Source organism: Sphaeramia orbicularis, chromosome 1, assembly GCF_902148855.1.
Source record: "Sphaeramia orbicularis chromosome 1, fSphaOr1.1, whole genome shotgun sequence".
NCBI lineage: Eukaryota > Metazoa > Chordata > Actinopteri > Kurtiformes > Apogonidae > Sphaeramia > Sphaeramia orbicularis.
The window spans coordinates 56499139-56516870 of NC_043957.1; the positions used below are offsets into that span (position 1 = coordinate 56499139).

At 45.8% G+C, this 17732-nt stretch overlaps 3 non-coding genes and 3 pseudogenes across 3 annotated transcripts; 3 read left to right on the forward strand and 3 right to left on the reverse strand.

Moving 5' to 3' along the window:
- The first annotated feature begins 526 nt into the window (after positions 1-526).
- Positions 527-645, forward strand: LOC115430122 (5S ribosomal RNA). Its single transcript, XR_003936878.1, has one exon. It is a non-coding gene; the product is annotated as a 5S ribosomal RNA (ribosomal RNA).
- Positions 646-1278: 633 nt separating this feature from the next.
- LOC115430084 (uncharacterized) lies at positions 1279-1397 on the reverse strand (annotated as a pseudogene).
- Positions 1398-3597: 2200 nt separating this feature from the next.
- On the forward strand, positions 3598-3716 carry LOC115429969 (5S ribosomal RNA). Its single transcript, XR_003936852.1, has one exon. It is a non-coding gene; the product is annotated as a 5S ribosomal RNA (ribosomal RNA).
- A 633-nt stretch (positions 3717-4349) lies between these two features.
- LOC115430066 (uncharacterized) lies at positions 4350-4468 on the reverse strand (annotated as a pseudogene).
- Positions 4469-6666: 2198 nt separating this feature from the next.
- LOC115430183 (5S ribosomal RNA) lies at positions 6667-6785 on the forward strand. Its single transcript, XR_003936897.1, has one exon. It is a non-coding gene; the product is annotated as a 5S ribosomal RNA (ribosomal RNA).
- Positions 6786-7419: 634 nt separating this feature from the next.
- LOC115430072 (uncharacterized) lies at positions 7420-7538 on the reverse strand (annotated as a pseudogene).
- Positions 7539-17732: the final 10194 nt, after the last annotated feature.

The following is a 17732-nucleotide window of genomic DNA, read 5'->3' on the forward strand; positions in this document are numbered from 1 at the left end:
GCCTCCAAATTGTCCACATCCACTGTGGAATGTGGACTCTGTGGACATTTCAGTTTAACATTGAAAATTCCATTTTCGACACATTTTTCATGATAACTCAACAAATATGGATTGGAATTGAATATAGTTTGACATACACATGACTGGTACCGAGCTTCAATTTTTTCTGTTGTGTGGAACGAGCTCGAAAGTGTTTAATCTAAAACGAAATAGTCGATCCACACATGCACAGTGTTCGGGGTGCTCGGCAGAAGTTTGCGTGCTGTGAACACTTGTTAAATGAAGTGTTCAAGGACAAAATATAATCACCATCAGTCTGTGATTCAGATATTTTTTTTGGGCCAGCGGAGAAGGCCCTGCAGGCCCTGACGGCCCACCACTGCTGTAAAGTTGCAAACCTCTGCGCTTGGTGCAGTCAGTGTGTCGGGTGTCAGAGCTTAAAGTCTTTGAGATTCCTTTGGAACCTCTTTGTCCGGCATGCGGCGTTACTGAATCTCTAAAACGGGAGGGGAGGACTTTGTCACTCGCTTACGGCCATACCACCCTGAACACGCCCGATCTCGTCTGATCTCGGAAGCTAAGCAGGGTCGGGCCTGGTCAGTACTTGGATGGGAGACCGCCTGGGAATACCAGGTGCTGTAAGCTTTTATACTTTTCGGTGTGACCAGCAGAGGCCGCTGCTGCTTCCAGTAACAAACAGCCTATCAACAAGAGAAAAATACCAATGAATTCCTTCCTGAAAAACCAAAGCTATGAGGGCGACAGACGCCAAAGCCTCCCAGTCTTTGTGAAGAGGAGACAACTGAAACTTTTCACCTCGATTGGTCTTCGTAGAGAAGATTTCTCTTTGGGAACTCTTTGTGATGAGGCGACAATTGAAACTTTTCACCTCGATTGGTCTTCGTAGAGAAGATTTCTCTGTGGGAACATTTTTCTTTTTTTTTTTTCCACTCTGAACCTCTCCTTTCTTTGGATTCGTTCAGTGTGGACAAAGGAAACGTATTGGAGTTTGGAAAGGGCTTAACGGAAACAGTGAAGACTTATGGTGGCGGCGAGGGGGGTTTGTCTCGACTGATTTCGGCTGGAAAGGGGGGCAAACGGCTGAAGCCGCAACAGCACCGCCCTTTCCTTCTCGTGTCTTTCCTTTCCACGCATCCAGACTTTTGGTCCCTGTCTCTGGGGCACTCTCTGAGTTTTGGAGTGAATCGGCGGATCTTTTTCTCCCGTCGACGGGTGAAGCAGCGGCGCCCTGGACTGGGCACGCAAGAAAAGGGTCAAAGCTTACAGCACCTGGTGGTCCCAGGCGGTCTCCTGTCCAAGTACTGACCAGGCCCGACCCTCCTTTGCTTCCGAGATCAGACGAGTTCTGGCGTGTCCAGGGTGGTATGGCCGTAAGCCGGGGCGACTGTCATATTCACCCTCTTTATAGATTTAACCACACCCAAGCAGCAGGTTTTCCACTAATTTTTCCGGCATGTCAAGTCTGAGTCACTCAGCGTCAAAGTGGCAAAGGACAAGCAAAGTGATGTAAATAATCTCTAAAAGAGTGCAGGTGAACATACCAGCCTGGAAAGAATTCACCAAAAGCGTGGAACCAAGCTTGAAGTAGCCGTTTGTGCGTATATTCAGTGTCTGAAGGAAGGGGGAATGTGGCGGTTGGACGCTTACGGCCACGGTGAAAGCAAAGTTTCACCAGGTAACCCTCAGATGCGTTGTGACGCCATGGTTTTGCTCTCCTCCTGTAATGTCTTCTATCTCTGTAATGCAGTGGCGGACCGCGCATTTCACTCCGAGGCCTTCAGTAGTGCTCTGTCTGAATCAATCCACCCCTCAAAAACTATTTTATGGTTCTGAAACCCATCTTATCATGCAGAAGTGCAGTATAAAAGAGCCGTAGCGTCGCAGATTGTTAACTCCTGTAGCCAGAAGAAAAGCCTTTACTGAACAAACAAAGCCGGGGTGCACAATTCTCCTTCTCCTCCAGCTACAGCTGCGGCACACAGAAAAAAACATCAATAATAGCCTCATTAACTTGCAATATGATTTAGAAAAACAGCAACATTTTACCCACCAAAAATTTTGGATTCTTGGCACACTAAATCCATCCTCCTTTCTTTCCTCAGAAAGAGTTCAACTACTCTGTCGTACAGATTATCCGTGCGGGTACCGGGGGTACCGGTTGTAGTTAGTGGAGTGAAAGTGACGGATAAATCCTTTTCCTGGTTGTGACCGGCTTGCTAGCTTCGGAACTGCGCGACCTTTCTTAGCCGCGTCCAGCTTTCCGTGAAAAGTCCGCCTTGAAAATGGCTTTGACAATGAATCTGCAACCAAATCCATTCCCTCTCCTCCTTCAGCCATTGTGGGTTGACAAAACAGCTACGAAACCGACGCAACTGTACTTTTGTTCATGCAGCTCGCTACAGATGCAGTTTGCTAGCATTGGCTGCTACGCTCTCTAACTATCCAATCAAAGTGTGTGAATACGCTGACGTTACCGTACGCCTGTTAGAGGGCCCTGGTGTCGCCAACTCAAAATCTGAGTGGTTGAAGCAACAGTTTCATGGACACTTATGTTTTCCTAGAGGGCCCGCAGAACTGATTGTGAAGGCCTCCAGGCAGATTTCTTTGACTTTGGCCCTGCCCGGCAACAAATGATGGCTGAAATGTGATTGGTCAAAGGCTTTCATATGAAAATACGTGTCTGGAAGCAGCACGACCAGGGGAAAAGCTATGAAAGGAAGAGAACAGACCATTTGGAATTATTACCTCCACCAGGAGGTATCGTGATCACTTTGCTTTGTTTGTTTGTTTGCGTGTTTGTTTGCTAGCAACTTTACGGGAAAACTATTACAGACATCTTTACCAAATTTGACCAACAGATAGGCCTGGGATGAACCCATGAAATTTTGGGCCAAGTAGGCCAAAGTTCAAGGTCACAGCAAGGTCACAACATCTCCAATTTTCCTGTCTCTCATCATTGAGCAATTTTGGAAAATTCATCAAAAATTCAAACTGACTCCGATTAGCCTCCAATTTGACGCACCCGTAGGTTCTAAGAAAATCTTGTATCTGTCTCCAAATTGTCCACATCCACTGTGGAATGTGGACTCTGTGGACATTTCAGTTTAACATTGAAAATTCCATTTTTGACACATTTTTCATGATAACTCAACAAATATGGATTGGAATTGAATATAGTTTGACATACACATGACTGGTACCGAGCTTCAACTTTTTCTGTTGTGTGGAACGAGCTCGAAAGTGTTTAATCTAAAACGAAATAGTCGATCCACACATGCACAGTGTTCGGGGTGCTCGGCGGAAGTTTGCGTGCTCTGAACACTTGTTAAATGAAGTGTTCAAGGACAAAATATAATCACCATCAGTCTGTGATTCAGATATTTTTTTTGGGCCAGCGGAGAAGGCCCTGCAGGCCCTGACGGCCCACCACTGCTGTAAAGTTGCAAACCTCTGCGCTTGGTGCAGTCAGTGTGTCGGGTGTCAGAGCTTAAAGTCTTTGAGATTCCTTTGGAACCTCTTTGTCCGGCATGCGGCGTTACTGAATCTCTAAAACGGGAGGGGAGGACTTTGTCACTCGCTTACGGCCATACCACCCTGAACACGCCCGATCTCGTCTGATCTCGGAAGCTAAGCAGGGTCGGGCCTGGTCAGTACTTGGATGGGAGACCGCCTGGGAGTACCAGGTGCTGTAAGCTTTTATACTTTTCGGTGTGACCAGCAGAGGCCGCTGCTGCTTCCAGTAACAAACAGCCTATCAACAAGAGAAAAATACCAATGAATTCCTTCCTGAAAAACCAAAGCTATGAGGGCGACAGACGCCAAAGCCTCCCAGTCTTTGTGAACAGGAGACGACTGAAACTTTTCACCTCGATTGGTCTTCGTAGAGAAGATTTCTCTTTGGGAACTCTTTGTGAAGAGGCGACAATTGAAACTTTTCACCTCGATTGGTCTTCGTAGAGAAGATTTCTCTGTGGGAACATTTTTCTTTTTTTTTTTTCCACTCTGAACCTCTCCTTTCTTTGGATTCGTTCAGTGTGGACAAAGGAAACGTATTGGAGTTTGGAAAGGGCTTAACGGAAACAGTGAAGACTTATGGTGGCGGCGAGGGGGGTTTGTCTCGACTGATTTCGGCTGGAAAGGGGGGCAAACGGCTGAAGCCGCAACAGCACCGCCCTTTCCTTCTCGTGTCTTTCCTTTCCACGCATCCAGACTTTTGGTCCCTGTCTCTGGGGCACTCTCTGAGTTTTGGAGTGAATCGGCGGATCTTTTTCTCCCGTCGATGGGTGAAGCAGCGGCGCCCTGGACTGGGCACGCAAGAAAAGGGTCAAAGCTTACAGCACCCGGTGGTCCCAGGCGGTCTCCTGTCCAAGTACTGACCAGGCCCGACCCTCCTTTGCTTCCGAGATCAGACGAGTTCGGGCGTGTCCAGGGTGGTATGGCCGTAAGCCGGGGCGACTGTCATATTCACCCTCTTTATAGATTTAATCACACCCAAGCAGCAGGTTTTCCACTAATTTTTCCGGCGTGTCAAGTCTGAGTCACTCAGCGTCAAAGTGGCAAAGGACAAGCAAAGTGATGTAAATAATCTCTAAAGAGTGCAGGTGAACATACCAGCCTGGAAAGAATCCACCAAAAGCGTGGAACCAAGCTGGAAGTAGCCGTTTTTGTGTATATTCAGTGTCTGAAGGAAGCGGGAATGTGGCGGTTGGACGCTTATGGCCACGGTGAAAGCAAAGTTTCACCAGGTAACCCTCAGATGCGTTGTGACGCCATGGTTTTGCTCTCCTCCTGTAATGTCTTCTATCTCTGTAATGCAGTGGCGGACCGCGCATTTCACTCCGAGGCCTTCAGTAGTGCTCTGTCTGAATCAATCCACCCCTCAAAAACTATTTTATGGTTCTGAAACCCATCTTATCATGCAGAAGTGCAGTATAAAAGAGCCGTAGCGTCGCAGATTGTTAACTCCTGTAGCCAGAAGAAATGCCTTTACTGAACAAACAAAGCCGGGGTGCACAATTCTCCTTCTCCTCCAGCTACAGCTGCGGCACACAGAAAAAAACATCAATAATAGCCTCATTAACTTGCAATATGATTTAGGAAAACAGCAACATTTTACCCACCAAAATTTTGGATTCTTGGCACACTAAATCCATCCTCCTTTCTTTCCTCAGAAAGAGTTCAACTACTCTGTCGTACAGATTATCCGTGCAGGTACCGGGGGTACCGGTTGTAGTTAGTGGAGTGAAAGTGACGGATAAATCCTTTTCCTGGTTGTGACCGGCTTGCTAGCTTCGGAACTGCGCGACCTTTCTTAGCCGCGTCCAGCTTTCCGTGAAAAGTCCGCCTTGAAAATGGCTTTGACAATGAATCTGCAACCAAATCCATTCCCTCTCCTCCTTCAGCCATTGTGGGTTGACAAAACAGCTACGAAACCGACGCAACTGTACTTTTGTTCATGCAGCTCGCTACAGATGCAGTTTGCTAGCATTGGCTGCTACGCTCTCTAACTATCCAATCAAAGTGTGTGAATACGCTGACGTTACCGTACGCCTGTTAGAGGGCCCTGGTGTCGCCAACTCAAAATCTGAGTGGTTGAAGCAACAGTTTCATGGACACTTATGTTTTCCTAGAGGGCCCGCAGAACTGATTGTGAAGGCCTCCAGGCAGATTTCTTTGACTTTGGCCCTGCCCGACAACAAATGATGGCTGAAATGTGATTGGTCAAAGGCTTTCATATGAAAATACGTGTCTGGAAGCAGCACGACCAGGGGAAAACCTATGAAAGGAAGAGGACAGACCATTTGGAATTATTACCTCCACCAGGAGGTATCGTGATCACTTTGCTTTGTTTGTTTGTTTGCGTGTTTGTTTGCTAGCAACTTTACGGGAAAACTATTACAGACATCTTTACCAAATTTGACCAACAGATAGGCCTGGGATGAACCCATGAAATTTTGGGCCAAGTAGGCCAAAGTTCAAGGTCACAGCAAGGTCACAACATCTCCAATTTTCCTGTCTCTCATCATTGAGCAATTTTGGAAAATTCATCAAAAATTCAAACTGACTCCGATTAGCCTCCAATTTGACGCACCCGTAGGTTCTAAGAAAATCTTGTATCTGTCTCCAAATTGTCCACATCCACTGTGGAATGTGGACTCTGTGGACATTTCAGTTTAACATTGAAAATTCCATTTTCGACACATTTTTCATGATAACTCAACAAATATGGATTGGAATTGAATATAGTTTGACATACACATGACTGGTACCGAGCTTCAACTTTTTCTGTTGTGTGGAACGAGCTCGGAAGTGTTTAATCTAAAACGAAATAGTCGATCCACACATGCACAGTGTTCGGGGTGCTCGGCGGAAGTTTGCGTGCTGTGAACACTTGTTAAATGAAGTGTTCAAGGACAAAATATAATCACCATCAGTCTGTGATTCAGATATTTTTTTTGGGCCAGCGGAGAAGGCCCTGCAGGCCCTGACGGCCCACCACTGCTGTAAAGTTGCAAACCTCTGCGCTTGGTGCAGTCAGTGTGTCGGGTGTCAGAGCTTAAAGTCTTTGAGATTCCTTTGGAACCTCTTTGTCCGGCATGCGGCGTTACTGAATCTCTAAAACGGGAGGGGAGGACTTTGTCACTCGCTTACGGCCATACCACCCTGAACACGCCCGATCTCGTCTGATCTCGGAAGCTAAGCAGGGTCGGGCCTGGTCAGTACTTGGATGGGAGACCGCCTGGGAATACCAGGTGCTGTAAGCTTTTATACTTTTCGGTGTGACCAGCAGAGGCCGCTGCTGCTTCCAGTAACAAACAGCCTATCAACAAGAGAAAAATACCAATGAATTCCTTCCTGAAAAACCAAAGCTATGAGGGCGACAGACGCCAAAGCCTCCCAGTCTTTGTGAACAGGAGACGACTGAAACTTTTCACCTCGATTGGTCTTCGTAGAGAAGATTTCTCTTTGGGAACTCTTTGTGAAGAGGCGACAATTGAAACTTTTCACCTCGATTGGTCTTCGTAGAGAAGATTTCTCTGTGGGAACATTTTTCTTTTTTTTTTTTTCCACTCTGAACCTCTCCTTTCTTTGGATTCGTTCAGTGTGGACAAAGGAAACGTATTGGAGTTTGGAAAGGGCTTAACGGAAACAGTGAAGACTTATGGTGGCGGCGAGGGGGGTTTGTCTCGACTGATTTCGGCTGGAAAGGGGGTCAAACGGCTGAAGCCGCAACAGCACCGCCCTTTCCTTCTCGTGTCTTTCCTTTCCACGCATCCAGACTTTTGGTCCCTGTCTCTGGGGCACTCTCTGAGTTTTGGAGTGAATCGGCGGATCTTTTTCTCCCGTCGATGGGTGAAGCAGCGGCGCCCTGGACTGGGCACGCAAGAAAAGGGTCAAAGCTTACAGCACCCGGTGGTCCCAGGCGGTCTCCTGTCCAAGTACTGACCAGGCCCGACCCTCCTTTGCTTCCGAGATCAGACGAGTTCGGGCGTGTCCAGGGTGGTATGGCCGTAAGCCGGGGCGACTGTCATATTCACCCTCTTTATAGATTTAATCACACCCAAGCAGCAGGTTTTCCACTAATTTTTCCGGCGTGTCAAGTCTGAGTCACTCAGCGTCAAAGTGGCAAAGGACAAGCAAAGTGATGTAAATAATCTCTAAAAGAGTGCAGGTGAACATACCAGCCTGGAAAGAATCCACCAAAAGCGTGGAACCAAGCTGGAAGTAGCCGTTTTTGTGTATATTCAGTGTCTGAAGGAAGCGGGAATGTGGCGGTTGGACGCTTACGGCCACGGTGAAAGCAAAGTTTCACCAGGTAACCCTCAGATGCGTTGTGACGCCATGGTTTTGCTCTCCTCCTGTAATGTCTTCTATCTCTGTAATGCAGTGGCGGACCGCGCATTTCACTCCGAGGCCTTCAGTAGTGCTCTGTCTGAATCAATCCACCCCTTAAAAACTATTTTATGGTTCTGAAACCCATCTTATTATGCAGAAGTGCAGTATAAAAGAGCCGTAGCGTCGCAGATCGATAACTCCTGTAGCCAGAAGAAATGCCTTTACTGAACAAACAAAGCCGGGGTGCACAATTCTCCTTCTCCTCCAGCTACAGCTGCGGCACACAGTAAAAAACATCAATAATAGCCTCATTAACTTGCAATATGATTTAGGAAAACAGCAACATTTTACCCACCAAAAATTTTGGATTCTTGGCACACTAAATCCATCCTCCTTTCTTTCCTCAGAAAGAGTTCAACTACTCTGTCGTACAGATTATCCGTGCGGGTACCGGGGGTACCGGTTGTAGTTAGTGGAGTGAAAGTGACGGATAAATCCTTTTCCTGGTTGTGACCGGCTTGCTAGCTTCGGAACTGCGCGACCTTTCTTAGCCGCGTCCAGCTTTCCTTGAAAAGTCCGCCTTGAAAATGGCTTTGACAATGAATCTGCAACCAAATCCATTCCCTCTCCTCCTTCAGCCATTGTGGGTTGACAAAACAGCTACGAAACCGACGCAACTGTACTTTTGTTCATGCAGCTCGCTACAGATGCAGTTTGCTAGCTTTTGCTTCTTCGACTATCCAATCAAAGGGTGTAAATACATATGATGAGAATCGGGGTTGGATTAAATAAGTTTTTCTTCTTCCCACGCCTTTTCGAGTATAGATGAATGATTTTCCAATTTTGAATTTGCATGTATTTTGTAAATGCTCGAAATAAACAAACAAATGAAATTACATGAAATGAATGGGTCTGGTGCCATCCATTATGATCCTGGAATAGGGAAACATCCTCTGGTTTGGCTAGTTCATCTTTCCTTTAAATAGACTCAGATCTGGCTCACAGGATATGCATAATTCTCCTTCTTTTTGCTATAAATGTAACAAAGGTTTGAAAGTCCTCCTCACTATATTTTGAAACAACAACGTTTGAGCTACAAATACATGTTGGAAATGACCAGTCCTTATTCAGTCTTTGAAAGTGCCCCTTTTCTTCATAGGTATTCAGTCATTTTAGAGTCATGAGTCACCTCCTCATATATAGATATTACATCAAAAACAACTTTTCTCTTGACACTGTTCTTCAGAATCATGGTTGTGTATCCTGCTCTAACTTCCATCCAACATAAGTGTGATTCATTTAAAGAAATACATGATATACTTTTTAATCTCGTTTCAAAAAGTTTATTAGGGAGCATTAAGATTGCACTCTGGAGCAATGGAAGACAGTCCTGTGGCGTGATGAGCCCAGATTTAGCCTGTTCCAGAGGGATGGGCACATCAGGGTAAGAACAGAGGTTGATGAAGTGAGTACCCATGATGCCTTGTGCCTATCCTATAAGCCTTTTGGGACTGTGCTCTGATCTGGGGTTGCTGCAGTTGGTTCAGGTCTAGGTTCAGTAACATTGCATGTCCAAAGAATTAGTTCAGCTGAATCTGAATAAACTGAATGAACAGATTATTCCATCCCTGATGGCATCCCTGATTTTTTTACTTCCCTGATGGCACAGGCATATTCAGTGATGACAATGCCAGGATTCATCAGGCTAAAATGCTGAAAAAGTGGTTCAGGGAGCACGAGACATCATTTTCACACATGGACTGGCCACCTCAGAGCAAGGTTATTATCGTTAACGACAACTAATGAAATGACGAAAACTCATTCATTCATTCATTTTCTGAACCCGCTTTATCCTCACTAGGGTCACGGGGGTCGCTTGGAGCCTATCCCAGCTACATAGGAGCAAAGGTGGGGTACACCCTGGACAAGTCGCTAGTTCATCGCAGGGCTGAACATATAGAGACAAACAATCACTCTCACATTCACACCTATGGGCAATTTAGATTAACCAATTAACCTATTAGTGCATGTGTTTGGATGGTGGGAGGAAGCCGGAGTACCCGGAGAGAACCCACGCAGACACGGGGAGAACATGCAAACTCCACACAGAAAGATCCCACCCCCCGTCGACTGGTGTTGGCATCGAACCCAGGACCTTCTTGCTGTGAGGCACGAGTGCTAACCACTGCACCACTGTGTCGCCCTGACAAAAACTCGAATTGTAAAAACATTTTCATTAACAGAAAAAAATAAAAACTGTAATTAGAAGAAAAAATTATAACTAAATGAAACTGTATTGTGTGCTTGCAAAGCTAACTAGAACGGATAAAAATTAGGGACAACATTCCCTTTGTTTTCGTTTTCATCTTTGTCAGTGTCAGATTGATATGAAATCAATTTATTTTCCTCGAGCAATTTTAGCTCGCGGCACCATACGACACTTAACAGTCCGTCACTTCTCGTCACTTGTCGTTTAGTTGTCTTCTGGTCCCCACTCTACCTGAAAACATGGAGACTGAAGTTGGGAGAAAGCATCAGAGTCCTTTCTGGGATTTTTTTGAATATGACGGGGAAGAAGAGAAAAGATATAAAAAACACTAAAACTAAACTAAAACTAAGCATTTAGAAAATAACGAAAACTAATAAAAACTAGCAAACCTGCTCTAAAAACTAATTAAAACAAACTGAATTAGAGAAAAAAAAGTCAAGACTAAATAAAACTAAAGTATAATGAAAAATCCTAAACTATTATAACCATGCCACAGAGTCCAGACCTGAACCTCATTGAGAATCTTTGGGATGTGCTGCAGACTTTACACAGGGGTCCGACTCTGCCATCATCAATACAAGATCTTGGCAATAAATGAATGCAGCTCTGGATGGAAATAAATGTTGTGATATTACAGAGGGTTTTTGAAATGATGCCACAGTGAATGTGTGCTGTAATCACAGCTTCAGGTGGTCAAACAAAGTACAACACTGTAAAAAAAAATCTGTAATTTAACAGAATTTTTACCGTTTATTTTACAGATTTTTCCTGTATTTTTAAGATACAGGAAAATATCAATGAAATGACAAAAAAAGACTGATTTTGCATGTCAAATGTAAAATAAAATGAAAAAACTGTAACTGTGAATAACCAAAAAATTTCCACTTTTTGAGAGGTTTTTTTCCACAGAAAAATAGAGTTAAAATACATTTGCAAATGTATCGTAATTTCACAAACATTTATTTTCTGTTTATGAGATTAAACTGTTCATTTAAAGTTCAATACTGAAAATAAATAATTAAAGCGAAATAAAATTACTGACATTCATTCGTTATCTGAACCTGCTTTATCCTCACTAGGGTCACTTGGAACCTATCCCCGCTACTTAAGGGTGAAGGCGGGTTTCTCCCTGGACGAGTTGCCAGTTCATCTCAGGGCTGAACATATAGAGACGAACAATCACTGTCACATTCACACCTACAGGCAGTTTAGATTAACAAATTAACCTATCAGTGCATGTGTTTGGATGGTGGGAGGAAGCCGGAGTACCCGGAGAGAACCCACGCAGACAGAGGGAGAACGGGCAAACTCCACACAGAAAGGTCCCACCCCCCATCGACTGGTGTTGGAATCAAACCCAGGACCTTCTGTCTGTGAGGCACGAGTGCTAACCACTGCACCACTGTGTCAAATTACTGACAATTAACTGTAAAAGAAGTATTTGTTCTGTAAGTTTAACAAGACTTGTTTGTTAACTGACAAATATCTTGCGTAATTACAGGAGGTTTCACGACAAAAATGTTGAATAAATGTATTTTTGTGAATGTATAACATGTATAAGCACTGATAAACTGTCCAAATGCAGTTTTTATCAGTGGATTGTACAACTGAGTCTCACTGAAAAGTATTTATATATCTATATTTATAGGTAATTTGATTGTTGTAATACATGAAATTATTCTTTATTAAAGATTAAAAAGTAAAAAAAAATATGCAAAATCTCATGTAAAGTTAGGGCAAAAAAACTATTTTAATCATGGAAAATTTTCGTATTTTTATGAGATGGTTATTTTCCATTATTTAACAGTATTTTTTTTGGCGCCCCAGCTGCCAGAGTATTACTGTTTTTTATGTTTAGTTTTTTTTTTACAGTGTAGAATATGTGACTTTTTTTGGACGGATCGTGTGTGTGAATACCTAAAACACTGGCCCTTTCCAGGTCATCTACCCCCTATGTCTGACCAGCCGAGGCTCCTGGACTGGTCAGATAACACAGACAGCATCTACAGGAAAGGACAGAGTTACCTGTACTTCCTGAGGAGACTGGGGTTCTTCAACATCTGCAAGAAACTGCTGCTGATGTTTTACCAGTCTATCGTGTCTAGTGTTCTCTTTTATGCTGTTGTTTGTAGGGGTGTAAGAAAATATCAGGTCTGCAATATATCACGATATTTCTTTTCACAATACTGTATCGATTTTAAAAAGTACTGTATCGATATTTTTAGGTATTTATTGAAATGCAGATATTGTAGAGGTAAATTTTTGGTTTTCTTGTTTTTCTTTTTTGTTTATATTTTATTTATTTTTTATTATTACTGTCATCCCATTGTGTCATCATTAGTGACACAACATAATCATGTTAGGAAGTCATCCTCATCATGACTGTTCTCATAAATGATGCAGTAATGGCAGAGGAGGAAACAAACAACTGTACTGAAAAGACAATTGCCAAAATAAAACATTTCAGATTTTTTTTTCTTCAGGTGACAATTTAATAGTTAAAACTTTGAATCTGCTCTCAGATCATCAGAATCAAATATCTGTTCCGATGTTTTCAGAGATTTCCCATTAACTTGACTTTGTGTCACATGTTAAAGCACATACATGTTGACTAGGTGTAAGAATATATCGGGTCTGCAATGTATTGCGATATTTCATTTCACAATACTGTATCGATATTAAAAAGTACTGTATCGATATTTTTAGGTATTTATTCAAATGCCGATATTGTGGAGGTTCATTTTTGTTTTTCTTTTTTGTTTATAATTTATTTATAATTATTTAACACCCTTTTATTAAATAATATTAGTTCTTTTGTTGGGATCGCACAAAAATAATGTTCTGATGTTAGTTCTGAACTAATAGACTATGAACATTTGAACAGGATCTTAAACTGTAATGTCTGTAAAACATAATTTCAGTTTGAACACAGGAAAATTTTTTGATATAGCATTAGATCCTGCTCTGATCAAATAAAAATGTGTTTAGTATTAGTGCATATTTCTGGTGTAATTCAATTCTTCAAGGAAATAATCATTTAAAAATAAAAGAAAGAAACAAAAAATTGCCCTTTCAAAAGTATCATGATATATCGTGATCCTAGCATTGTGATTTGTATCGTATCGCCAGATTCTTGCTAGTACACACCCCTAGTTGTTTGTTGGGGAGGGAGCATTAAAAAAAGGGACGCTGCTCGACTGGACAGACTGGTGAGGAGAGCAGGCTCAGAGGTGGGCACAGAGCTAGTCTCCCTGGTGTCAGCAGCACAGAGAAGGATCCTGGAGAAGATTCTGTCCATCCTGGACAACTCCCAGCATCCTCTGCACAGGACAGTGATCAGGCAGAGGAGTGTGTTCAGCTCCAGGATGCTGTCTCTGACCTGCTCCACAAACAGGCTCAGGAACTCTTTCATCCCCCTGGACATCAGACTGTACATGGGCAGACTTTTTTTGCTTGAGTTAAGCAATGGAACAAGTGAAAATTATCCTGCGAAGATTTCTTGAAATAAGATTTTCAAGATCTGTTGTCTCAAAATAAGTTCTTATATCTCACTGAAAAGTTACTCTTTAGATCACAGGTGTAAAACATGTGGCCCGGGGGCCAAATCTGGCCCACCAAAGGGTCCAGTCCGGCCCTTGGGATGAATTTGTGAAATTCAAAAATTACACTAAGATATTAACAATCCTTTTAGTTCAGGTTCCACATTCAGAACAATTCAATCTAAAGTGGGCAGGATTCAGTCAAATACTATCATAATAACATAGAAATAATGACAACTCCAAATTTTTCTCTTTGTAAATGTAAATGTTTTTATGTATTTACACTAAAACAAAGTAGAATTTCGCAACAAATGTGCATATCCTGAACAAATATGAACAACCTGAAATGCCTTAAGACAAGTAAGTGTAATTTTAATAATATTCTGCCTGATATTAAATGTTGTCGGGGGCTTTATGCCCCTGGTAGGGTCTCCCAAGGCAAACAGGTCCTGGGTGACGGGCCAGACTAAGAGCAGTTCAGAAGCCCCTATGAATAACAAACATCTTAAGAACGTGACGTCGCCCGGTACGGCGCAGCCGGGGCCCCACCCTGGAGCCAGGCCCGGGGTTGGGGCTCGTATGCGAGCGCCTTGTGGTCGGGCCTATGCCCACAGGGTCCGGCCGGGCCTAGCCCGAAAGAGCGACGTGGGCCCACCCTCCGACGGACTCACCACCCATCGAGGGAATCATAGGGGCGACAGTCGAAGGCAGGGAGCCCGACAACCCTATCCCCGGACACGGAGTCTAGCTCTTGGGACATGGAATGTCACTTCGCTGGGGGGGAAGGAGCCAGAGCTTGTGAGGGAGGTTGAGAGATACCGTCTAGATATAGTCGGGCTCACCTCCACACATAGCTTGGGCTCTGGAACCCAACCCCTCGAAAGGGGCTGGACTCTCCACTTCTCTGGCGTTGCCCGCGGTGAGAGGCGGCGGGCTGGTGTGGGCTTACTCATAGCCCCTCAGCTCAGCCGCCATGTGTTGGAGTTCACCCCAGTGAACGAGAGGGTCGCGTCCCTATGCCTTCGGGTCGGGGACAGGTGCCTCACTGTTGTTTCGGCCTACGGGCCGAACAGCAGTGCAGAATACCCGGCCTTCTTGGAGTCTCTGGGAGGGGTGCTGGACGGTGCTCCGACTGGGGACTCCATTGTTATCCTGGGCGACTTCAATGCCCACGTGGGCAACGACAGTGAGACCTGGAGGGGAGTGATGGGGAGGAACGGCCTCCCTGATCTGAACCCGAGTGGTGTTCTGTTACTGGACTTCTGTGCTAGTCACAGTTTGTCCATAACAAACACCATGTTCCAACACAGGGATGTCCATAAGTGCACTTGGCACCAGGACACCCTAGGCCGGAGGTCGATGATTGACTTCATTGTCGTATCATCAGACCTCCGACCGTGTGTTTTGGACACTCGGGTGAAGAGAGGGGCAGAGCTGTCAACCGATCACCACCTGGTGGTGAGTTGGATCCGCTGGCGAAGGAGGAAGCCGGACCGACTCGGCAGGCCCAAACGTGTTGTGAGGGTCTGTTGGGAACGTCTGGCGGAACCCGATGTCAGTGTGGTCTTCAACTCCCACCTCCGGGAGAGCTTCTCCCAGATCCCGGGGGAGGCTGGGGACATTGAGTCCGAGTGGACCATGTTCTCCACCTCCATTGTCGAAGCGGCTGCTCAGAGCTGTGGTCGCAAGGTCTCCGGTGCCTGTCGTGGCGGCAATCCCCGAACCCGGTGGTGGACCCCGGAAGTAAGGGATGCCGTCAAGCTGAAGAAGGAGTCTTATCGGGCCTTGTTGGCCCGTGGGACTCCCGAGGCAGCTGATGGGTACCGGAAGGCCAAGCGTGCTGCAGCCCAGGCGGTTGTGGAGGCAAAAACTCGGGTCTGGGTGGAGTTTGGGGAGGCCATGGAGGAGGACTATCGGTCGGCCTCGAGGAAATTCTGGCAAACCATCCGGCGCCTCAGGAGGGGAAAGCAGTGCGCCACCAACACTGTTTACAGTGGAAGTGGGGAGCTGCTGACCTCGACTGGGGATGTTGTCAGGCGGTGGAAGGAATACTTCGAGGATCTCCTCAATCCCACTGCCACGTCTTCCATAGAAGAAGCAGAGGCTGAGGTCTCAGAGGTGGACTCGTCCATCACCCAAGCTGAAGTCACCGAGGTGGTTGGCAAGCTCCTCGGTGGCAGGGCACCGGGGGTGGATGAGATTCGCCCTGAGTATCTTAAGTCTCTGGATGTGCAGGGGACTGTCTTGGCTGACATGTCTCTGTAACATCGCGTGGCGGTAGGGGACAGTACCTCTGGATTGGCAGACCGGGGTGGTGGTTCCCCTTTTTAAGAAAGGGGACTGGAGGATGTGCTCCAACTATAGGGGGATCACACTCCTCAGCCTCCCGGGGAAAGTCTATTCCAGGGTACTGGAGAGGAGGATCCGACCGATAGTCGAACCTCGGATCCAGGAGGAACAATGCGGTTTTCGTCCTGGTCGTGGAACGCTGGACCAGCTCTATACTCTCCATCGGGTGCTCGAGGGTTCATGGGAGTTCGCCCAACCAGTCCACATGTGTTTTGTGGATCTGGAGAAGGCGTTCGACCGTGTCCCTCGTGGTATCTTGTGGGGGGTGCTTCGGGAGTATGGGGTCCGGGGCCCTTTGCTAAGGACAGTCCGGTCCTTGTATGACCGAAGCAGGAGCCTGGTTCGCATTGCCGGCAGTAAGTCAGACCTGTTCCAGGTGCATGTTGGACTCTGGCAGGGCTGCCCTTTGTCACCAGTTCTGTTCATAATTTTTATGGACAGAATTTCTAGGCGCAGCCAAGGGCCGGAGGGGGTCCGGTTTGGGGACCACAGGATTTCATCTCTGCTTTTTGCAGATGATGTTGTCCTGTTGGCGTCATCGAACCTGGACCTTCAGCGTGCACTGGGGCGGTTTGCAGTCGAGTGTGAAGCGAGCGGGATGAGGATCAGCACCTCCAAATCCGAGGCCATGGTTCTCGACCGGAAAAAGGTGTTTCCCCTCTCCGGGTCGGTGGGGAGTCTTTGCCCCAAGTGGAGGAGTTTAAGTATCTCGGGGTCTTGTTCATGAGTGAGGGAAGGATGGAGCGTGAGATTGACAGACGGATCGGTGCAGCGTCTGCAGTGATGCAGTCGCTGTACCGGTTGGTTGTGGTAAAGAAGGAGCTGAGCCAAGAGGCGAAGCTCTCGATTTACCGGTCAATCTACGTTCCTACCCTCACCTATGGTCATGAGCTTTGGGTCATGACCGAAAGGACAAGATCCCGGATACAAGCGGTCGAAATGAGTTTCCTCCGTCGGGTGGCTGGGCGCACCCTTAGGAATAGGGTGAGGAGCTCAGTCACCAGGGAGGAGCTCGGAGTAGAGCCGCTGCTCCTCCGCATCGAGAGGGGCCAGCTGAGGTGGCTCGGGCATCTGTTTCGGATGCCTCCTGGACGCCTCCCTGGGGAGGTGTTCCGGGCATGTCCCACCGGGAGGAGACCTCGGGGAAGACCCAGGACACGTTGGAGAGACTATGTCTCTCGGCTGGCCTGGGAACGCCTCGGGATCCCCCCAGAAGAGCTGGAGGAGGTGTCTGGGGAGAGGGAAGTCTGGGCATCCCTGATTAGACTGTTACCCCCGTGACCCGGCCCCGGATAAGCGGAAGAGAATGGATGGATGGATGGATATTAAATGTTTTGTGTATTTGTAGATCCACTGTGATCTGGAAGTTATAATGTACATGTGTAAATGATAAACTGAGGCAGAATATTGTTAAAATGACACTTATTTTTTCAGTTCATGTTATTCACATCTTTTGAAAGGATAGTTTGTAGATGTAAACCTTCTCATAGTGTAAATTTACTTTTTTCGCTCTAAAACAGAGAGAAGTTTGGAGTTGACATTATTTATATTTTATTATGTTGTTATTTTACTGGTTCGGCCTACTTCAGATCAAATTTAGCTGAATGTGGAACTGAACTAAAATGAGTTTCACACCCCTGCTTTAGATGATTATACCTCATTTTAAGTGTGATGAGATATTTTGACTAGAAATGAGAAAAATACACTTGGTAAGATTT